General features: G+C 41.0%; 1 long non-coding RNA gene across 1 annotated transcript; it reads right to left on the bottom strand.

Annotated features, from left to right (window-relative positions):
* Positions 1 to 4,484: 4,484 nt before the first annotated feature.
* Positions 4,485 to 20,119, bottom strand: LOC130850512 (uncharacterized). The gene is made up of 3 exons (XR_009052904.1): positions 19,871 to 20,119; positions 6,931 to 6,994; positions 4,485 to 4,868 (listed from the first exon to the last, which is right to left on the bottom strand). It is a non-coding gene; the product is annotated as an uncharacterized LOC130850512 (long non-coding RNA).
* Between the last annotated feature and the right edge of the window lie 5,020 nt (positions 20,120 to 25,139).

Below are 25,139 nucleotides of genomic sequence, written 5' to 3'. Positions count from 1 at the left end.
GAAATTTTAAAATACCATTTATAATGGCATAAAAATACAAACCAGGGGGATAAATTTGACAAAAATGTACAAGACCTATAAACTTAAAAGTACAAAACATTGCTGAGAGAACTCACAGAAGATAAAAAAAAATTGAAAGATACACCTATTCATGAATATTTGGGGTTCTGGGACACAGTTCCACTCTGGGGGAGGAGGTGTTTTCCATACCAACAACAGACACTTCCCAGACCCCAGCTGCCTGCAATTCAACTCAATTCTGACATTGTCAACCTGCAGATAGCATCAGACTCCACAGGTTAAGGGCTTAGTCCCATGAGACTCCATACCCCCACCGCTTCAGATGCCAGTTGCAGGCTGAGGTTATCACCTGTGCTTCTGACCAACCCACTATAGACTGGAGGTTCCAATGACCCCCTCCTATTCAGTGTGTCAGTCACAAGTCCAGATTGTTGTTACTCCTGACTGATCAGCTATATATCAGAGGTGCCCAACACCTCCTCCTTGGGTCCAATTAATTTGCTAGAGCAGGTCACAGAACTCAGAAAATGCATTTACTCCCTAGATTACTAGTTTATTCTAAACAGTTATAACTTAGAAAAAGCCAGATGGAAGAGATACATAGGGCAAGGTATGAGAAAAGGGCACAGAGCTTCTATGCTCTAGGAGTGTACCACTCTCCACGTGTCCAAATCTTCATGAGTTCACCAACTGGGAAGCTCTTGGCACTTGTCCATTTGTGTTGTTATGGAGGCTTCATTACTTAGGAGTGATTGATTAAATCACTGGCCGTTGGTGACTGAATTCAGTCTTTAGCCCCTCTCTTCTCTGGGAGGCCAAGAAGTGGGACAGAAAGCTCCAACCTTCTAATCACAGAGCAACCAGCCCTTAGCCCCCAAAGTCATCGTATCAACATAACAAAATACACCTTTGCCCCTCTCATCACTTAAGAAATTCAAAGCATTTCAGGAGCTCTGTGCTAGAAACAGGGATAAAGACCAAATTATATTTCTTATTATCAATCACAAAATCACAATGGATTAGAAGAGTCAATATTGTTGTCAATTCTTCCCAAATTGATCTACAGAGTCATAAGATCCCAATGAAAATCCCAGGAGATTTTTTTGTGGACACTGGTATGGTAATGGAAAAGATCTAGAATAGGCAAAATAATTTTGGGAAAAAAATCCCAAAGTTGGAAGACTTACACTACCTAATTTCAAAACATACTATAAAGCTACATTAAGCAAGACAGTGTAGCATTGGCATAAAGATAGGTGTATAGATAAATGGAACAGAATCGAGTCCAGAAACAGATCCACACATACACGGACAATTGATTTTCAAAAAAAGGTACCTAGGCAGGGACTTCCTAGGTGGCACAGTGGTTAAGAATCCGCCTGCCAATGCAGGGGACACAGGTTTGATCCCTGCTCCAGGAAGATCTCACATGCCGTGGAGCAGCCAAGCCTGTGTGCCAGAACAATTGAGCCTGTGCTTTAGAGCCCGTGAGTCACAACTATTGAGCACTCGTGCTGCAACTAGTGAAGCCCATGCACCTAGAGCCTGTGCTCTGCAATAAGAGAAGCCATGGCAATGAGGAGACCACTCACCATAATGAAGAGTAGCCCCTGCTCGCTGCAACTAGAGAAAGCCCACATGCAGCAACAAAGACCCAAAACAGTCAATAAATAAATAATTCAAAAAAAAAAGGTACCTAGGCAATTCAATGGAAAAAATAATGTTCCCAACAAAGTGTGCTGGAACAATTGGATAATCATATGCAAAGATAAAAAGAACAAAAAACACCTCACACTATATGTAGAATTGAAATTCTATTAGCTCCTATTGCTATTGTAACAAAACACAACAAATTTAACTTTTTAGAAACGCCGGACTTCCCTGGTGGCACAGTGGTTAAGAATCCGCCTGCCAATGCAGGGGACATGGGTTCGATCCCTGGGCTGAGAAGATTCCACATGCCGTGGAGGAACTAAGCCTGTGCGCCACAACTACTGAGCCTGTGCGCTAGAGCCCACGTGCCACAACTACTGAGCCCACGTGCCACAACTACTGAGCCCACGTGCCACAACTACTGAAGCCCACGTGCCTAGAGCCCGTGCTCTGCAACAAGAGAAGCCACCACAATGAGAAGCCTGTGTACCACAATGAGGAGTAGCCCCTGCTCTCCACAACTAGAGAAAGCCTATGAAGACCCAAGGCAGACAATAAATAAATAACTAAATAAATTTATTAAAAAAAAAAAAAAACCAAAACCAAAAAACCCCACAAAAAACCCACCTCACACTATATGCAGAGATGAAATTCTATTAGCTACCTAGTGCTGTTGTAACAAAACAACAAGTTTAACTTTTTAGAAACTCTGGACTTCCCTGATGGTACAGTGTTTAAGAATCTGCCTGCTATTTCAGGGGATATGGGTTCAAGCCTTGGTCCAGGAAAATCCCACATTTCTCGGAGAAACTAAGCCTGTGAGCCACAACTACTGAGCCCACATACTGCAACTACTGAAGCCCATGCACCTAGAGCCCATGCTCCACAACAAGAGAAGCCACTGCAGTGAGAAGCCCACGCACCACAATGAAGAGTAGCCCCTGCTCACCGCAACTAGAGAAAGCCCGCATGCAGCAATGAAGACCCAATGTAGCCTTAATTAATTAATTAAATAAAAACACAAATTTATTAACGTACAGTTCTGTAGGTCAGAAATCTGGCATGGATCTCACTGGGCTAAAAATCAAGGTGTCAGCAGGGCTGAGTTCCTCTCTGGAGGCTCTAGGGGAGAACATGTTCCCTTGACTTTTCAGATTTCTAGAGGCTTCACACATTCCTTGGCTGTGGCCCTTTTCCTCCATCCTTAAAGTCAACAATAGTGAGTCTTTCTTACATTGCATAACTCCAGTCTCCTCTTCTGCCTCTTTTTTATTAACAACTTTAATTTAATCTGCAACCTTCATTCCTCTTTGCCATGTAAAGTAATATATTCACAGTTCCCAGGGATTAGGATGTAGAAATTTTTGGATGGCCATTATTCTGCCTACCACAAAATGTGACTATTCAAAGGACACTTTACAAAAATAAAAAGACAAACCACAGACTAGGAGAAAACATTTGTAAAACATATATCAAACAAAAGACTTGTATCTAGGAGGCATAAAAAACTCTTAAAACTCAATAAGACAATAATAAGATGATAATAATAATATAGTAATAATAATAAACAATCAAATTTAAAAATGGACAAAAATTTGAAGGTACTTCACCAAAGTATATATGGATGAGATATGTATGGCAAAGTATGATATATGTATGCTAACTAGCACATAAGAGGATAGTCAATGTCATCAGTCACCAGATAAATACAAATTAAAACCACAAAGAGATACTGCTACATACTCTCTAGAATGAATAAAATTTAAAAGATTTAAAGTGTTGGTGAGCATTTCAAGCAACTGAAACTTTCATAAACTGATGGTATATAAAATAATTCAACTACTTTGGAAAACAGTTTGTCAGTTTTTTAAGTAAACATAAACCTGCCATACAAGGACCGTAAAGTTTCACTCATCAATCTTTACCCAAGAGAAATGAAAGTATGTGTCCACACAAAGCCTTGAAGACGAATATTTACAGCAGCTTTATTTGTAACAGCCCTGCAGTAGGCTGAAAAAAATGCCCACAAAGGTGTCCCTGTCCTAATGTTCAGAATCTGTGAATACTATACATGGCAAAAGGGACTTTGCCTATGTGATTAAATTAAAGCATTTGAGATGGGGATATTATCCTGGATTATCTGGGTCAGCCTGACATAATCACAGCGATCCTCACAAGAGGGAGAGAAGAAGAGTCAGTGACAGGGGATGCCGCCATAGAAGCAAGACACTGTAGTGAAGTAGCCACAAACCAAAAAATGCTGGCAGCTTCTAGAACCTGGAAGAGGCAAGGAACAGAGCCTCCCCTGGAGCCTTCAGAAGGAACCAGCCCAGCTGACACTTTATTTTTAGCTCTTTAACACTCATTTTGTACTCCTGACTCTCAGTAAAAGAGTAACTTTGTATTGTTTTAGGCCACTACATTTATGGCAGTTTGTTAAGGCAGCAACAAGAAAACTAGAACAAGCCCCAAACTGGAAACAAACCAAATATCTGTCAACTAATGAATAGATAAACAAATTGTGGTATATTCTAGTAGTGGAATACTACTTAGCAATAAAAGGAAACAAATTACTGATACATGCAACAACTCAGCATTATCTTGAGTAAACGAAACTAAATGGAAATGAACAAATACTGTTTGATTCTATGTACATAAAATTCTAGAAAATGAAATTTAAATTATAGTGACAGAAAGCTTACAAGTGGTTACCTGGGAATGGAGTTAGTGAAGAAGGACAGGATGGATTGCCAAGAGACACAAGAAAACTTTGGGGAGTGATGGATATTGTATTAGTTTTTTATTGTTGCATAACAGATTACCACAAATTTAGCATCTTAAAACAATACAGTTATTGTCTCACAGTTTATATGGATCAGGAATCCAGATATGGCTTAGCTGGGTCCTCTGTTTTGGGGTCTCTCACAGGCTATAGTCAGGGTGTTGGCTGGGGCTGCAGTCTCCAAGTCTGGACTGGAGAAGTTTCTGCTTCCAAGATCACATGGCTTTTGGCCGGTTCAGGTCCTTGTGGGTTGTCAGACTGAGGGCCTCAGTTTCTTACTGTCTATTGACTGGAGACTGCCCTCAGTTCCTTGCCATGTGGACATCCCATAGGGCAGCTCACAGCGTGACAGCTTGCTTCATCAAAGACAGCAAGGGAGAGAGTCTGCTAGCAGGACAGAGATTACAACCTTCTGTAACAAAATCACAGAAGTGACATCCCGTTATCTTTACTATATTCTGTTGGTTGGAAATAATCACAGGTCTGGCCCACATAGGGCATTGTTTTAGTCCCTTCAGGCTGCTGTAACAAAATACCATAGACTGGATGACTTGTAAACAACAGGCATTTATTTCTCAGTTTTGGAGGCTGGGAAGTCCAAGATCATGATGCCTGCAGATTCCATGTGGTAGCTGGGGAGGACCCACTTCTTGGTTCATAGCCAGTGCCTTCTCTCTGTGTCCTCAAGTGGTAGAAGGGGCAAGCTAGCTCTCTGGGGACTCTTTTATAGGGGCACTAATCGCATTCATGAGGGCTCCACTTTTGTGACCTAATCACATCTCAAAGGCACCACCCCTAATACTATCACATTGGGCATTAGGACTTCAGCATATAAATTTCACAAACATTCAGACCATAGCAGGAGTACATGAGGGCATGGATAACAGGAGACAGGGACAATCAGGGGCATCTTAGAGTCTGTTTGCCACAGGTATATTAATTTACTGGATTGTGCCAATAGTTTTATGGGTATACACCTATGTTGAAACTCACCAAAGTGTACATGTTAAAAAATGTGCAGTTTTTGTACATTTTTTTGTACATGTAACTTAATAAAGTTTTAAAAAGTTAACAAACAAAAGACTTGACAAGCTGATTATAGAGTTAATATGGAAAAGCAAAGAGCCAAGTCCAGCCATGACAGGAGAAGAGTCTTACTCTAGTAGATATGAAGACTTGTTTTTAAAAACTACTATAATTAAGATAGTGTAGTATTCATGCAGGGAGAGACAAACAGTCCAGTGGAACAGATTAAAGAAACCAGAAACAGACCCACACATGTGGTAACCTGGTAAACAACAGACATGGCATCCTACATCAACAGGGAAAATATAGACTTCTAAATAAATGATGCAGAGACAATTAGGTATCCATATGGAAAAAAATAAAATTAGATGTTTACCTTATAACGTTGACAAAAATAAATTTCAAATGAGTAGATACATAGATGTTTCAAGAGCAAAACTTTAGAACTTTAAAAAGAAAATATAGATATATCTTTATGCCTTTTGCGTAGGAAAGACATATTTAAACAACACACAAAGATTATAAACCATAAAAAAGTAATCATTTTGATTGTCTGAAAATTATAATCTTCTGCACAACAAAAATACCATCTATTAAATGAAAAAACAAACCACACAATAGGAGAAATTAAAACCGAGCAAAAAAAATTTGTATCCATATTATACTTTGAAAAACTCCTCAAACAGTAAGAAAATTATAAACCCCATGATGATATGAACAGATGACTCACCAAAGAGAAAACCCCAAATCCTGTATATTTATGAAAATACTCTCAACATCACTATTCAGGGACATGTAAATTAGAAAATTAATAAGAATATTTACACCCATCAGACTAGAAAAAATTTAGTCTGACAGTACTAGACACTGGCAAGGGACATTGACTCCTGGACTAAATTAATTAAATGTTTGATTAAGAATTGAATATCTAAGTAGTCTCAAAGCACTGCTCATAAAATACTTTTTAGTTACAAAGGTAAAAAGAAAAATGTTTGGCTTCCCTGGTGGTGTAGTGGTTAAGAATCTGCCTACCAATGCAGGGGACATGGGTTCGAGCCCTGGGCCAGGAAGATCCCACATGCTGTGGAGCAACTAAGCCTGTGAGCCATAACTACTGAGCCTGTGCTCTAAAGGCCACAAGCCACAACTATTCAGCCCACGTGTCACAACTATTGAAGCCTGTGTGCCTAGAGCCCAAGCTCTGCAACAGGAGAAGCCACAGCAATGAGAAGCCTGTGCACCTCAACAAAGAGTAGCCCCCTCTCACCACAAGCAGAGAGAGCCCACACACAGTAACAAAGACCCGACACAGCCCAAAATAAAATAAATAAATTTATTTTTAAAACAGAAAGAAAAAAGAAAAATGTCAGAGTGGAGGAGACCAGTGGACATCAACATAAGTAATAAAAGCCTCTTCAGCAATGGGACAAACTGAAATCAAGCCTCACCTGTTAGGGTGCAATGAAAAAAACACAGATCACTCCTGTGATATTCCTGCTGAAAATGCATAACCTGAAAATAATCAGGAAGAAATGAACAATGAGAGACATCTACAAAATAACTGACTTGTAATCTTCAAAAGAGTCAAAGTCATGAAAGTCAAGGAAAAACTGAGGAATTGGTCCGGATGGAAGAGACTAAAGAGAAACAGTAACTAAATGCAATAGGTGATTCCAAAATGGACACTTTTACTATAAAGGAGATTCTTGAGACAGATAGCAAAACATTAATGGTATCTAGGGATTAAAAGGTGGTACTACACCAATGTCAATTTTCTGATTTCCATGGTTGTGTTGTAGTTATACAGTATGTAGGAGACCATCCCTTTTTTTGGTAGGAAACACACATTAAATTTTTCATGGGTGCTAAGGCATCAGTTGGCAACTTACTCTCAGCAGTTCAGGGAAAAGAGGTTTTTGTACCATATATGCAAGTTTTCCCTAAGTTTGAGATTATTTCAAGACCCCCCCCTGAAAAAAAAGTAAAGGCTTTGAAAATATAGAGAATTCTATGTTATTTTTACTACCCTAGACTCCCTCAGAGCCAAGGATGCACAGTTCTAGCCAATGAGACATAAGCAGAAAAGTGTGGGATTTCATGGGGAAGCTTGTGCTTCCTTCACATAGACTTGACCCCTTCCTCCTTCCTCCTTCCTGGAACACAGATGTAGAGCATTCTGGATTTTACAGCACTGTGGTGACAGGTGTGAAGAAGAAAGATGATACCCTAAAGATGCCAGAGAGAGTGCTCAAAAGATGCTGGGCTTTCCCAAAGTGAGATAAATATCAATTACAGAGCAATGGGGAGTCATTTCAGAAGGCTCTGGGGTGCCTGCAGTATAGCTCAGAAGGACAGGAGGAAGGTGGTCCATCATCCCCTTGTATTGTGTGGCCTCTTCCTATTGATATAATCCCTGCACCCACCCCTCTTGCTGGCTATAATAGAAACAAATCATAAAACTAAACATAAATTTAAAAAACAGAGGCAGAGTAGAAAATTAAGATTAAAAAACTTAAAGCCAGGAATAGAAGTTGGAAAAGGATAAAACAGAAAAAACAAACAAACAAACAAAAACCCACAAAAAACAAAAGCAAAGAGTATAAGCAAGAAGAACTACAATTCTGCAGCCTGCAGAACGAAAACCACAATCACAGAAAGATAGATGAAATGAAAAGGTGGAGGACTACATACCAGATGAAGGAACAAAATAAAATCCCAGAAAAACAACTAAATAAAGTGGAGATAGGCAACCTTCCAGAAAAAGCATTCAGAATAATGACAGTGAAGATAATCCAGGATCTCAGAAAAAGAATGGAGATGATGCAAGAAATGTTTCATGAAGACCTAGAAGAATTAAAGAATAAATGAACAGAGATAAACAATACAATAACTGAAATGGAAAATACACTAGAAGGAATCAATAGCAGAATAACTGAGGCAGAAGAACAAATAAGTGATCTGGAAGACAGAATGGTGGAAATCACTGCCACAGAACAGAATAAAGAAAAAAGAATGAAGAGAAATGAAGACAGCCTAAGAGACCTCTGGGACAATGTTAAACACACCAACATTCACATTATAGGGGTCCCAGAAGGAGAAGAGAGAGAGAAAGGACTTGAGAAAGTATTTGACGAGATTATAGCCGAAAACTTCCCTAACATGGGAAAGGAAATAGCCACCCAAGTCCAGCAAGTGCAGAGTCCCAGGCAGGATAAACCCAAGAAGAAACATGCCAAGACACATAGTAATCAAATTGACAAAAATTTAAGACAAAGAAAAATTATTAAAAGGAACAAGGGGAAGAGAGAGAGGATCAGATGGCAGAATAGGAGGACATGTGCTCACTCCCTCTTGCAAGAGTACCAGAATTACAACTAACTGCTGAACAATCATTGACAGAAAAACACTGGAACTCACCAAAAAAGACACCCCACATCCAGAGACAAAGAAGAAGCCGCAATGAGTGGATAGGAGGGGTGCAATCGCATTAAAATCAAATCCCATAAATGTTGGGTGGGTGACTCACAAACTAGAGAATACTTATCACAGAAGTCCACCCACTAAAGTGAGGATTCTGAGCCCCACATCAGGCTTCCCAACCTGGGAGTCCAGCAATGGGAGGAGGAATCCCCAGAGAATCAGACTTTGAAAGCCAGTGGGATTTGATTGCAGGACATCCACAGGACTAGGGGAAACAGAAACTCCACTCCTGGAGGGCACACAAAAAAGTGTGCTCACCAGGACCCAGGGGGAAGGAACAGTGACCCCATAGAGACTGAACAAGACCTACCTGCTGGTGTTGGGGGGTTGCCTGCAGAGGTGGGGGGCAGCTGTGGCTCACTGAGGGGACAGGGGCACTGGCAGGAGGGGTTCTGGGAAGTGCTCATTGGCGTGAGCCCTCCCAGAGTCTGCCATTAGCCCCACCAAAGAGCATGTAAGCTCCAGTGCTAGGTAGCCTCAGGCGAAACAAACAACCAACAAGGTGGGAACACAGCCCCACCCATTGGCAGACAAGCAGATTAAAGTCTTACTGAGCTCTGCCCACCCAGCCCTACCCACCATCAGTCCCTCCCATCAAGAAGCACACAAAACCCTAGAAAGCTTCCTCCACAAGAGGGCAGACAGCAGTATCAAGCAGTATCAGCAGTATTTCGTCTTATGGAACTGAAAACCACAACCACAGAAAGAGAAAAAATGAAAAGGCAAAAGACTTTGTACCCGATGAAGGGACAAGATAAAACCCCAGAAAAACAATTAAATGAAAAGGAGATAGGCACCCTTCCAGAAAAAGAATTCAGAATAATGATGGTGAAGATGATCCAGGACTTTGAAAAAAGACTGGATGCAAAGATTGAAAAGTTTACCAAAGACCTAGAAGAATTAAGGAGCAAACAAACAGAGATATGCAACACAATAACTGAAATGAACAATATACTAGAGGGAACCAATAGCAGATTAACTGAGGCAGATGGGCGAATAAGTGACCTGGAAGACAGAATGGTGATAACCACTGATGCAGAAAAGAATAAAGAAAAAAGAATGAAAAGAACTGAAGACAGCCTAAGAGACCTCTGGGACAATGTTAAACGCACCAACATTCACATTATAGGGGTCCCAGAAGGAGAAGAGAGAGAGAAAGGACCCGAGAAAATATTGGAAGAGATAATAGTTGAAAATTTCCCTAGCATGGGAAAGGAAATAGCTCCCCAAGTCCAGGAAGCACAGAGAGTCCCAGGCAGGATAAACCCATGGAGAAACACGCCAAGACATATAGCAGTCAAATTGACAAAAATTAGAGACAGAGAAAAGTTATTAAAAGCAACAAGGGAAAAACGACAAATAACATACAAGGGAACTCCCATAAGGTTTACAGCTGATTTCTCAGCAGAAACTCTGCAAGCCAGAAGGGAGTGGCATGATATATTTAAAGTGATGAAAGGGCAGAACCTACAACCAAGAATACTCTACCCAGCAAGGATCTCATTCAGATTCAATGGAGAAATCAAAAGCTTTACAGACAAGCAACAGCTAAGAGAATTCAGCACCACCAAACCAGCCCTACAACAAATGCTAAAGGAACTTCTCTAAGTGGGCAACACAAGAGAAGTAAAGGATGTACAAAAACAAACCCAAAACAATTAAGAAAATGGTGTATTGATACATACATATTGATAATTACCTTAAATGTAAATGGACTAAATGCACCAACCAAAAGACACAGACTGGCTGAATGAATACAACAACAAGACCCATATATATGCTGTCTCCAAGAGACCCACTTCAGACCTAGGTACACATACAGACAAAAAGTGAGGGGATGGAAAAAGATATTCCATGCAAATGGAAATCAAAAGAAAGCTGGAGTAGCAATACTTATATCAGACAACATAGACTTTAAAATAAAGACTATTACAAGAGACAAGGAAGGACACTGCATAACGATCAAGGGATCAATCCAAGAAGATACAACAATTGTAAACATTTATGCACCCAACATAGGAGCACCTCAATACATAAGGCAAATACTAACAGTCATAAAACGGGAAATCGACAGTAACACAATAACAGCAGGGGACTTTAACACCCCACTTACACCAATGGAGAGATCATCCACACAGAAAATTAATAAGGAAACACTAGCTTTAAATGACACAATAAATCAGCATGATTTAATAAATATCTTTAGGACATTACATCCAAAAACAGCAGATTACACATTCTTCTCAAGTGCACATGGAACATTCTCCAGGATAGATCACATTTTGGGTCATAAATCAAGCATTGGTAAATTCAAGAAAATTGAAATTGTATCAAGAATCTTTTCCAACCACAACATTATGAGATTAGATATCAATTACAGGAAAAAAAACTGTAAAAAACAAAAACACATGGAGGCTAAACAATACACTATTAAATAACCAAGAGATCACTGAAGAAATCAAAGAGGAAATCAAAAAATACCTAGAGACAAATGGCAATGAAAATACAATGATCCAAAACCTATGGGATGCAGCAAAGGCAGTTCTAAGAGGGAAATTTATAGCAATACAATCCTACCTCAAGAAACAAGAAAAATCCCAAATAAACAATCTAACCTTACACCTAAAGAAACTAGAGAAAGAAGAGCAAACAAAACCCAAAGTTAGTAGATGGAGAGAAATCATAAAGATTAGAGCAGAAATAAATGAAATAGAAACAAAGAAAACAATAGCAAAGATTGATAAAACTAAAAGCTGGTTCTTTTAGAAGATAAATAAAATCGATAAACCTCTAGCAAGACTCATCAAAAAAAAAAGAGGGAGAGGACTCAAATCAACAAAATTAGAAATGAAACAGGAGAAGTTACAACAGACACTGCAGAAATAAAAAGCACCATAAGAGACTACTACAAGCAACTATATGCCAATAAAATGGACAACCTGGATGAAACAGACAGATTCTTAGAAAGGTATAACCTTCCAAGACTGAATCAGGAAGACATAGAAAATATGAACAGACCAACCACAAGTAATGAAATTGAAACTGTGACTAAAAATCTCCCAACAAACAGAAGTCCAGGACCAGATGGATTCACAAGTGAATTTTATCAAACATTTAGAGAAGAGCTAACACCCATCCTTCTCAAACTCTTTCAAAAAATTGCAGAGGAAGGAATACTCCCAAAGTCATTTTATGAGGCCACCATCACCCTGATACCAAAACCAGACAAAGATACTACAAAAAAAGAAAATTACAGACCAATATCACTGATGAATATGGATGCAAAAGTCCTCAACAAAATACTAGCCAACAGAATCCAACAACACATTAAAAGGATCATACACCATGATCAAGTGGGATTTATCCCAGGGATGCAAGTATTCTTCAATATATGCAAATCAATCAATGTGATAAACCACGTTAACAAGTTGAAGAATAAAAACCATATGATCACCTCAATAAATGCAGAAAAAACTTTTGACAAAATCCAACACCCATTTATGATAAAAACTCTCCAGAAAATGGGCATAGAAGGAACCTACCTCAACATAATAAAGGCCATATATGAAAAACTCACAGCAAATATTATTCTCAATGGTGAAAACCTGAAAGCATTTCCTCTAAGATGAGGGACAAGACAAGGATGTCCACTCTAGCCACTATTATTCAACATAGTTTTGGAAGTCCTAGCCATGGTAATCAGAGAAGAAAAAGAAATAAAAGGAATACAAATTTGAAAAGAAGTAAAACTGTCACTGTTTGCAGATGACATGATACTTTACATAGATAATCCTAAAGATGCCACCAGAAAACTACTAGAGCTAATCAATGAATTTGGTAAATTTGCAGGATATAAAATTAATGCACAGAAATCTCTTGCATTTCTATACACTAAAAATGAAATATCAGAAAGAGAAATTAAGGAAACAATCCCATTCACCATTGCAACAAAAAGAATAAAATACCTAGGAATAAACCCACTTAAGGAGGTAAAAGATATGTATTCAGAAAACTATAAGACACTGATGGGCTTCCCTGGTGGCACAGTGGTTAAGAACTTGCCTGCCGTGCTCGCTTCAGCAGCACATATACTAAAATTGGAAGAACTTGCCTGCCAATTCAGGGTACATGGTTTGAGCCCTGGTCCGGGAAGATCCCACATGCTGCAACTAAGTCTGTGCACCACAACTACTGAGCCTGTGCTCTAGACCCCATGAGCCACAACTATTGAACCCATGTGCCACAACTATTGAAGTCCATGTGCCTAGAGCCCATGCTCTGCAACAAGAGAAGCCACGGCAATCAGAAGCCTGTGCACTGTAAGGAGGAGTGACTCCACTCGCCGCAACTAGAGAAAGCCCACAAAGAGCAACAAAGACCCAACTCAGCCAAATAAATAAATAGTAAAAAAAAACCCAAAAAACTATGACACTGATGAAAGAAATCAAAGATGATACAAACAGATGGAAAGATATACCATGTTCTTGTATTGGAAGAATCAAAATTATGAAAATGACTATATTACCCAAAGCAATCTACAGATTCATTGCAATCCCTATCAAATTACCAATGGCATTTTTTACAGAACTAGAGCAAAGAAAATCTTAAAATTTGTATGGAGATATAAAAGACCCCAAATAGCCAAAGCAATCTTCAGAAAAAAAAAAAAATGGAGCTGGAGGAATCAGGTTTCCTGACTTCAGACTATACTACAAGGCTACAGTAATCAAGAAAATACGGTACTGGCACAAAAACAGAAAGACAGATCAATGGAACAAGATAGAAAACCCAGAGATAAACCCACACACCTATGGTCAATCAATCTATGACAAAGGAGGCAAGGATATACAAAGGAGAAACTACAGTCTCTTTAATAAGTGGTGCTGGGAAAACTGGACAGTTGCATGTAAAAGATTGAAGTTAGAACACTTCCCAAAACCATACACAAAAATAAACTCAAAATGGATTAAAGACCTAAATGGGACTTCCCTGGTGGCCCAGTGGTTAAGAATCTGCCTGCCAGTGCAGGGGACACAGGTTGGAACCCTGCCCCAGGAAGATACCACATACCTCAGAGCAACTAAGCCCATGCGCCACAACTATTGAGCCTATGCTCTAGAGCTTGCAAGCCACAACTACTGAGCCCATGTGCTGCAACTACTGAAGCTCATGTGCCTAGAGCCCGTGCTCCACAACAAGAGTAGCCACCGCAATGATCAACCCACTCACTGCAACAAAGAGTAGCCCCGCTCTCCACAACTAGAGAAAGCCTGCAGGCAGCAACAAAGACCCAATGCAGCCATACACAAAATAAATAAATAAATAATAAAATAAATCTTTAAAGAAAAAAAAAAGACCTAAATTTAAGACCAGATGCTATAAAACTCTTAGAGGAAAACATAGGAAGAACACTCTGACATAAATCACATCAAGATCTTTTTTGACCCACCTCCTAGAGTAATAGAAAGAAAAACAAAAATAAATAAATGGGACCTAATGAGACTTAAAACCTTTTGTACAGCAAAGGAAACTATAAATAAGACAAAAAGACAACTATCAGATTGGGAGAAAACATTTCCAAGTGAATCAACAGACAAAGGATTAATCTCCAAAATATAAAAATAGATCATGCAGCTCAATATCAAAATAACAAAAGACCCAATCAAAAAATGGCCAGAAGACTTCAATAGACATTTCTCCAAAGACATACAGATGGCCAACAAACATATGAGCAGATGCTCAACATCACTAATTATTAGAGAAATGCAAATCAAAACTATAATGAGATATCACCTCACACCAGTCAGAATGGCCATCACCAAAAAATCTAGAAACAATAAATGCTGGAGAGGGTGTGGAGACAATGGAACCCTCTTGCACTATTGGTGGGAATGTAAATTGGTACAGCCACTATGAAGAACAGTATGGAGGTTCCTTAAAAAACTAAAAATAGAATTACCATATGACCCAGCAATCCCACTACTGGGCATATACCCAGAGAAAACAATAATTCAAAAAGACACATGCACCCCAATGTTCATTGCAGCACTATTTACAATAGCCAGGTCATGGAAGCAACCTAAATGTCCATCAACAGAGGAATGGATAAAGAAGATGTGGTACATATACACAATGGAATTTTACTCAGCCATGAAAAGGAATGAAATTGGGTCATTTGTAGAGACACAGATGGACCTAGAGAGTGTCATACAGAGTGAAGTAACTCAGAAAGAGAAAAACAAATATAGTATATTAATACATATATGTGGAATCTAGGAAAACGTTACAGATGAATTGGTTTGCAAAGCGGAAATAGAGACACAGATGTAGAGAACAAACATATGGACACCAAGGGGGGAAAGTGGGGGTGGTGGTGGTGGGATGAGCTGGGAGACTGTGGTTGACATATATACGCTAATATGTGTAAAATAGATAACTAATAAAAATAAAATTAAAAAAATAAAAGTAAAATATTTCTTCCAACCATGTAAACCTAAATCCTGACATTAAATGTGACTAAACTAAAAAGCAAAACAAGACAAAACAAAAAAAAACCCTTAAGAATAATAATTTTTAATCTAGATAGTTAAGAGTTTTAAATAAAAATTAAATATTTTACAATGAAACAAAGTAATATTATGTACAAAAAGTAAACAACATGAAGAGCAAAGGCAAACAAAAGCTAAGATCTTCCAAGAAACAAAAACACAATAAAGAAAAGATAATAAAAGGATAAATGTCTACAGTAAACAAACAAGAACAAAAAGGGTAGATATAGGCAGACAGGGAAGCTGCTCTCTCATCAAGAAGGCGGCCAGAAAAGATAAAAACCGCTAGAGACCATGGAGTAGAGTCAGGGGTTAATGCCACCAAAAAGAGGAGGAAAAAGAAGGAAATATAAAAAGTAGAAAAGGGTCTGAGGAACAAGCAGCAACTTCCTGGCCTGCACGGAGAAACTAACGCTTGTTCCAAGAAAGAACTTAGTATCTACTCTAACTCAGGAAACAAAATGCGTTTTAGGAATGCCTTCTGGGAGGACAGCCTGGGGGAAGCCACGCTCCTCTTGTTTCACCGTCCTCTAGAAGGTTCCTACCCCTGCTCTTGGTACCCCCTATCAAGTAATCAGGAAATACTAGGCAATTGGTTCCAACCAGGCTGTTGGAGCCCTGATAAATTGCTGTGTTGTTGTTGGCTTCAGGTTTTAGCTCCTGAGTTTGATGCCTTCCTGGTTGTCCTCTGGCCTGGCTTTGGAGGGCAGGACTGAATGAGATGAAATCAGAGTCTGCTGGGGGAGCAGTCCTACAGAGAAGTATTTGACGAGGAGCAAATCTAGTTTTGGAAAGTTCCCTGGATGGGCTTTCGGAGGCAAGGAAAAGAGGCTCACTTACGTTGCCTCCAGAAATGTACGCAGGAAGCCAGGAAGAGATGAATGGCCAGACCTCAGGAGAAACAGAAACTGGATGGTGTCCGTACCTTTTTGCTCTGGTGGTCCACTATGAAAATGGCTGCTATAGACTGAATGTTTGTATCCCCACAAATGCGTATGTTGAAATCCTAACTCTCAATGCGATGGTGTTCGGAGGTAGGGCCTGAGATGAGCAGGTCATGAGAGTGGAACTCTCATGAACGAGATGGGTGTCTTTTTAAAAGAGAGCCCAGAGAACTCTCTCCCCTCTTCTGCCTTGTGAGGACACAGCGAGACGGTTGTTATCTCTGAACCAGGAAGTGGGCTCTCACCAGACACGGCATCTGCCAGCGCCCTGACCTTCGGATTCCCAGCCTCCACAACTGAGAAACAAAATTCTGTTGTGATAAGCCACCCACTCTGTGGTGTTCTGTTATAGCAGCCTGAGCAGACAAAGACAGAGACTTTACAATTACTTTCACTACTCTATGTGTGTTTTCTTTCTCAACCAACAAGCTTCATATATGCTACATCATGTGGATTTAGTTATAGACCGATACGAATATGTGTCCCGAGATGCTAACATACAGTTCTTTCTCCCTCAGTTTTGACTGAGGCTTTGCACAAAGCCATGGGTGCAAAGTGACTCCACATTCCAGAGTGAGGTGCTAATCTATACCGGATTTGCAAAGGAGATATCTTAAAACCCATTTGGCAATTCTAAGCACATCAACCACCTTAAGGGTATTAAAGGGTTGTGACTGAAGTTGAAGAGGAGGTGATTTGGTTTTTTTGGAGAAAGTCATAGAAATGTTTTGGAAGTGGGGAGGGAAAGATAGCCCTTCACATTAAACCAAGTGATTAGGCTTGAGGGATCATTTGGAGGATATAATAGGCGTAATAGACACCTGGACTCATGCCTGTAAAGGTGATAAAGGAAGGAGACTGTGGCTGGCTTGTGCCTTGGCATAGGGGAGTAGAGAGAGCTGTGTTGGGAAGTAGCTGTACTCTCATGATAATAGGACTGAAACGCTGATAGGCACCTGGAATAGGGACAGTGGCCTGTGACTTTATATAGAGACCCTGCCCATGACGACTGCCTGGAGGGACCTTGGAGCCCCAACAAGAGTATGTGTGGCGCGAACCCATGAGCTAAGGGAGGAATGGTAAACAGGCAGCCAGAGGAAAAGTACGGTCTGTATCAAGGAAGCTGCCATCAAAACACCCCAACAGGGGCATCACCAAGAAACATATGTTAGACCCAAGAGAAGAAAGTCAGCTTCAAACACCCACTAAGGCCAGAAAATATCAGCAGAATACTAAACAGTACCAGTCAAGTAAGAACCTTCCTGCTCCTTACATCTCCTCCCTCTCCTTGAGCAGCAGCCTTGGAGAACGAGGCAGCCTAGTAAGGGAGGGGAAGATAAGGAGATGCACAAAGTGGAGACATAGAAGAGAAGTTCATCACCATCCCTTCTGCCCCCTGCAGCTTCTGGCCTGAAGCAGAGGGAGAAGAAAGGGAGAGAGAGAGAGAGAGAAGTTTTATAAGAAATTTAGAGTTTTGATCAAGTGGAGAGGAAATCATTGATGTTTCAGGAGAGAGGGGGATAACTGCAGGACAAAGGTCTTTAGTAGACAGGGGAGATGGGATCAACACAGTGTTTAGGGAGGGACCTGCCTCAATAGGAGCCGGGGCTGTACATCCACTGAAGTAGGGAGTGAATTGACTAGAGAAGTATAGCTCGATCGCCAGGCATGTTGGAAAAAGATAAAGACATATACAAGGGGTGATTACACTGAAGGACCCTAAGATCTCCCCTGGGTTAGGAGGGATGTGAAGACAGGAGGGGAATGAGGGTCACTAAATTTCAAGGCCAGCGTAGCTAATGTCCTGATGAGTGTGAAGAATTGTAAGACTGACTGTGCTTCAGGCTGCCACCACAGACCACCCTAAAATGGAAGACCCAAAGCTATTACCACTGTTCACTCCCACCTCTCCACCCTTCAAACCCTTCCAAGGCTTCCAGTTGTCTGCTGTCTGACCCTCTGTCCCTGGCATATTCTGTGCATCCTTGAGCAAACTTCTGGAGTTGTAAACCTACCTCAATTCTTGGCCCTGCAACACCACTAATAGGATTTTTCTCTCCAAATTCCAATCCTTATACTCCTTTTCCCTTACATTGCCACTTCTGGACCTGAGTACTTCAGAAAAAGTTCAGCGATTTTTCAGAAGATCAGAGGCTGGGACAGATGTGTAGCCTCCCCTGACCCCACCTGAGTAAAATATTGTCTCTCATATGCATGAAGGTTTCCCACAAGAGAGTTTTGGGAGACAAGTAGGATCCCAGCTCCTAAAGGTGGGGTCCAGGAAGTAACAGGACAAAACATATAGCTGTGGACACCTCCAGGATCCTCCAGCTAAAATGGCAAAGGTCTGAGACCCAGATAATGCTGGGAAAGTCCAGCCAGAGAGCTATCCTTAGAGCACATGGATCTTAAGGGAGTAAAACTAGAAGTTGTTGAATTATCTCAATTATGTAAGTGGAAGCACATACAATTAGGAGCTGCCTGGATAAGGTGGAACCCCCGACCCATGTGTCAAACACTCATAGTGGGCAGAACAACAACAAAAATCCCGTGTGGTATTTTTCAACATCTGTTCTCCCCCGGGAAGTTGTCTTCTCCTTAAGGAAACAGAACCCACTCTAAACTTCTCTCTGGGGCGATGTGGCCTTTGCTTCTAGTGGGAGTGGTTTTAACACCAATGCATTTATTCCCTGACTCTGAGTAACCGAGGGATCCCAGCAACGGTGCCCTAAAGGCAACCCACACTGGCCTGTAAGAACTGACTGTTCAATTTTCCAGAACTTTGTGAGCAGGTTGTTAAAGGCATACTACATCATTTGAAATTAAATTACAAAAACTGACAATTACATCACATTAAAAACAAAGGTGGGAATTCCCTTGTGGTCCAGTGGTTAGGACATGGCTCTTTCGCTGCCAGGGCCCAAGTTCAACCCCTTGTCAGGGAACTTAGATCCCCCAAACCACGCGAAGTGGCCAAAAAAAGCCCCCCAAAACCAAAAAATCAAAACCAAAACAAAACAAAGGTAATAAATACTCGACTCTTCGCTTACTAATTATCATACTGCATTTTATGATTACTTACGTTCTGGAGGTTATGTACATCTATTGCATCAGATGGTAGAAATATTACGAAATGGAGTGCCAGTGCACATCTCTTCCCAACTCCGTGTTCAGGGACTTCACTTTTGGTAGTTCCAAATAGACCATGGAAATCAGCAGACATGATAAACCAGACCCCCGCCCCCCCCGAGAACTGGTTGTTAAAACATTTACCAGCGTACCACTGGACTCCACGGACCTGAGGGAAGTCAGTTAGAATAACCCCAGCATCAGCCCATCTCAGGAGCCTACCATTTTCTCCGCCTTTTTCATACCCCCTCCTCTGCTCAGGGGGGTGCAATACTGTATTTACTCACCTGAAGGGCATCTGGGTCAGATGGTCTCCCACAGACAGCAGTGCTGAGGAGCTGGCTGAGGAAATATTTTCCCAACTCTGCCTGGTTTCCTTCTGAACAGGGAAAAAACTGGTTCTAAGGAATGCAGCCGGTAGGTAAGTAAATAGGGCAGCTGTGATGTGAGCTCCAGCTGAAATAAAGAAAACTTATGAGTCTGGCTGATATAAAAAGAAAGCTTATAGATTGAGATTTTCCTCCCTTCCTGCCTCCAGGCTCTCTCCTACAACAGGGCACAGTCTGTGCTTGCCTTGCCCTCCCCTTCCTCCAGGGGTACAGTCGGCACCTGGTTGTTCCTTGGCTCTAGTACAGGATAAACTTGCTGTTTTCTGGACACTTGTTTCCAGCGGTGGAGTCATTTATTTCTCTTTTCATAGTGGACATTGCTTAGACTCCATAGGACTCTCTCAAGGGCCCATGTTCAAGAATCCACTGTTCTGAGTTGGAATAATCCTCCAGCCCCAGTTCCATTCCGAGCTCAGTCATTTCCCTTGAGAGCCAAGGACAGAAGGAGAAGATGGGGAACCCAGCAGGTTTAGGAATTCAGCAAGATTTCTGATCCTCCCTGAAAAGATGCAATTTTCTTTCTTACCCCCAAACCTGGTAGTGAATTAGCCACACCAAAATGCACGTGTATATGCACTCCGTGTCAGTACAGGCAGACCTTGGAGATGTTGCAGGCTTGGTTCCAGACCATTGCAATAAAATGAATATCACAATAAAGTGTCACACAAATTTTTTGGTTTCCCGGTGCATATAAAAGTTATGCTTGCACTATACTGTAGTCTATTAAGTGTGCCATAGCATTAGGTCTAAAAAAAGTACATACCTCAATTAAAAACCACTTTATTGCTAAAAAAATGCTAAGCATCATCTGAGCCTTTAGGGAGTGGTAATAGTCACATCAAAGACCACTGACCACAGATCCCCATAACAAATATATTAACAATGAAAAAGTTTGAAATTTTTAGAGAATTACCAGAATGTGACATAGAGACATGAAGTGAGCAAATGCTGTTGGGAAAATGGTGCTGATAGACTTGTTTGATGCAGGGTTGCCTCAAACCTTCAATTTGTAAAAAATGCAATATCTACAAATGCAATAAAGCAAAATAAAATGAAGTATGCTTGTATATGCCAATAACACTGCAGAAGTGGCTCTATTTACTAGTTTCTTTTTTTTTTTACTAGTTTCTATTTGTTCATATGTATGTGTTAGTTTGCAGTGTAGCCATCTACTGTGAACCTGAATGCTTGCTGGTATACGAGTGTGTGTGTGTGTGTTGACAGGCATATGTGAGTGCCATTTTGTAGATGCCCGTGTGTTTGAACGTGTACAGAATCACATGGGTGTGTGTTCCTCTATGTTTTTGCACACGCAGATGTGATTCATGTGAGCAGGAGTGAGACTCTCACAAACCTAGTTGAAATGCTTGGAGAATGTCATCATCTTCTAAAAACAGAGGAATGAAACACTTTGAAGAAAAAAATTTTAAAAAACCCCAAACACATTTCTTTTTTAAGATTCCCTATGTTCTCTTTATGTGTAATGGAAAAATACCAGATATTTGCATTTTTCTGTCATGATAAGCATTGTTGATTTCATCCAGGGACAGGATTTCATCAAGTTTAAAAATTCTTTAGGAGGAAGGTAGTCAGAGAAAGGATGAGAGGCCACGGCCCCTGAAGGGGCAAGTTTGGACATATCAAGCTTCCTTTCTCTTCTCTCCATCTGCTACCGTCTGCCTCTACAACATCGTGGCCCTCTTCCCACTGTTCAAAGGGAAAGAGCTGGTCTCTGGCTGTGGATCCCTTTAGCACATGGGCAAGAGTCAGGTCCTTCTTCCTTTTGAGGACAAGGAGACACAGAGAAGACATGAGATTGTGTGGCAGCAGGATGAGCAGGGGAAAACATCTCTACCTCTTTATGGGTCATGGGATATAATAATGACTTTCTGAAGTGTCTGTGAATTCTCTTCCAGGTGATTCTAAGGGGAGGCGACTCATAGCTCTCCGAGGTGAATTAGAAGTAGGATCTTGGAGGGCCATATGATCAGCAGGACAACCTCTGGAAGTTTTAATAATACAATAACTTATGTTTATTGGTCATTGTTATGGCACCCTGAGGGCTTTGTATGTGTCAACTCATTTAATCTCCACCACAAATGTTTAAAGACAATTATTACCCTTACTTAACACACAAGGAAAATGAGACACAAAGAGGTAAAGATACTTGGACAAGGTCAAGGTCATATAGCTAGTAAGTGATGGATTCAGGATTCACACCATGCGGTCTGCCTTCAGAGTCCACACGGTTAGTCATTAGACCATCCTAGTCCTGCCAACTCTGCTCTAGGGCTCCGTGTCCCTTCAGAGAAGTCAGTCCTCTTCTTATGGCTGACACATAGGGCGTTAGGGCTAAAACAGGTGAACATCAAAGGCCCAACAGCCAGGAGTACTTTCGGATGCATGTGTTCATTCCATGAAAACTCAAAGCTGGAAGAGAACCTCAGGAAGTCACCTGCCCTTACAGGTTTGGGGTTGGAGAGTTTCTGGCAGGAAGGAAACTCACATATTGATCACTGGGTATGTAACAGCTGTGCTCCTTGCTTGTTATAATCACCATGTCCTGACACACTGGTGTAACAAACCCTTTGCCTTGTTGTTTCCCCTGGAGTTGTAACGTGTTTCTTCAGTGAAAGCTTACCACGCCCATAGGCTTCTTCTAAGGAAAACTGCCCTCCCCACAGCCCCTGTAGCTTTGTGATTCTGTTTTCTTAGATACAGTTGACTGGAGCAAAGGTGACCAGTGGCAGCCAGTTCACACACTGGCCAGCCCTGGCTAGAAGATTAACCAGGACACTCAGATGGTTGCTTTCCGAAATCCAGGGTTGAAACTATTGGAAGGAGGAAGTAGTTAACAGTGGAAGTTGAGGTGGAAAGATACAGAGAAGGGAAAGGCCATGAAGACTGTGTGCAGGACGAGGTTATAAGGAAGCAAAACTGGGAGTGAACAGAGGCTATAAGGAAAAGAAGACATGCACAGGGAGAGAGAGAGAGAGAGGTGGCTGAATCCCAATAGCCTTTTGGTTTCAGAACAACCACCAGCCCACCTATGCCCTAAAGCAGCATGAGTGAGCTCCTTGCTATCAAAAGAGCTCTTAGAATGTAAAGTTTTCAAATTATTTACATTTTTATATTACATTAGAATTAAAACAGAATCAAGGTTATCCTATAATAAGTCTTTTGTTGATTTCTGTTCCAAAATGCCATTTTGGGTGGGGAAAAAAATTCCTAAAGGTAGGCAAATTCCACATAGCATGAGATTTATCTTATCTGTGCTTGTAGTAACTACATCTCGCATGCATTTATAATTGTGACAAATTGTGCAGTGCTTTACTACCCTGCGAAATTGTTTTAGGCATTATGAAAATCTTGTGTGTCATTCATGTGACTGTCATCCATTACAATTTGCAGTATGTGGCAGTGGGAGATGGATGGAAACCACTGGGGGGTAGTCTTGTTTGCCTTTTCACGGAGAGTCAAATGGAGACTCAACAGGTCAAGTTCCTTACCCAAGATCATGCAGCTAGAACAGGTCAGAGACAGGATACAAATTTAAATCTTGACTTCATAATGCAGCAGTTTGATGGACTAAAAATTCTGAAGATTTCAGCTACAAAACAACTAGATCCTATACAAAATGTAAATATTATTTCAATGCCAGACTTGTAATAAATAACTCTACAAGGATGAAAAAAGGCCTTAAAACCTATGAACTAAAACCAGTACTGTGAGTGGTAACCATAGGTGAAAGGTGAGGACTGCCCAGAGGATAAATGCTGATATCAGAGCTGCCTTTAGGAGACTAAGCCTTGAGCCATAAGAAGAATGGGGGAGCTGAACCCAAGACACTCAAGTTAAACCAAGGATCTCCAAGAGTATAAAGCTTTCCATGGTCAGGAGTGCTCGTAGCTTCCAGCTTAAGCAAATGCAGGGACTTCCCTGGTGGCAGAGTGGTTAAGAATCCACCTGCCAATGCAGGGGACATGGGTTCAATCCCTGGTCCAGAAAGATCCCACGTGCTGTGGAGCAGCTAAGCCTGTGTGCCTCAACTACTGAGCCGGTGCTCCAGAGCCCATGAGCCACAACTACTGAGCCTGTGTGCCACCATTACTGAAGCCCGTGCACCTAGACCCCATGCTCCACAACAAGAGAAGCCACCAGCTCTGTCTCTATCTGTCTGTCTCTGCCTATCTATCTGTCTCTCCCTCCACACCATGAGAGGGCACAGCAAGAAGGTGGCCATCTACAAGCCAGGAGGTGGGTCCCCACCATTCACCGAACCTTCTGGTGCCTTGATCTTGGACACCAGGGCTGTGGGAAGTACATTCCTGCTGTTTAAGCCCCCCAGTGTGTGGTGTCTGCGGTATTTTGTCCTGGTAGCCTGAGCTGACTCATACAGTAAGGAAACTCCTTTCTCCTCATTTCAGATTTTCCTCTTTGAGGAGCTTCCACAAAGTAACCCTTCTGGCCTCAGGCCCCACCCTCTGCACCAAAGAAGGAGTTACTGACTGGTGTTAGGAACGTGTTGGTCCACCTACCTTGATAGAACAGACCTAATTTATTAGTAATTTAACAGTAATTCTCTAGAAGCACAGAGGAGTCACTCTTTTCTAACCTCTGCACCCAGACATCTGCAGGGAGCAAAAAAAAAAAAAAAAAAAAAGGAGAAGCCACCTCAGTGAGAAGCCCATACACTGCAACAAAGAGTAGCCCCCTCTCCTCACTTGCCGCAGCTGGAGAAAGCCTGCGCGCAACAACGAAGACCCAACACAGCCAACAAAATAAATAAATAAAGAAAGAAAGAAAGAAAGAAAGAAAGAAATAATTTTTTTTAAAAAAAGCAAAGGCAACTTCTCATTCAGGAGAGAATCTTCATTTTAGTTCTTTAGGTTTCTCAGAAATAAAAATCAAATACAAGCTCACCATCAAAGATCCGTAAACACACAAGAAATAAACCATCACAACAAACGTAGCTCCCTGCCTCCCAGCAAGGGCTTCAGGTATTGAAATGATCAGAAACAGAATACGAAGTCATGATATATGAAATGTTTAAAAAATTTTTGAAGTGGAATGACAAATATGAACTAGACATTAGCAGAAATGACAGGCATACGTATTTGAGGGAGTTGCAGGGTCTAAACCCTTAGCAGCTCTCCTTCATTAAAGG

Source organism: Hippopotamus amphibius, chromosome 3 (assembly GCF_030028045.1).
Source record: "Hippopotamus amphibius kiboko isolate mHipAmp2 chromosome 3, mHipAmp2.hap2, whole genome shotgun sequence".
NCBI classification, from domain to species: domain Eukaryota; kingdom Metazoa; phylum Chordata; class Mammalia; order Artiodactyla; family Hippopotamidae; genus Hippopotamus; species Hippopotamus amphibius.
The sequence above is the reverse complement of the archived record's forward strand: the minus strand, read 5'-3'. Positions and strand labels throughout refer to the sequence as shown.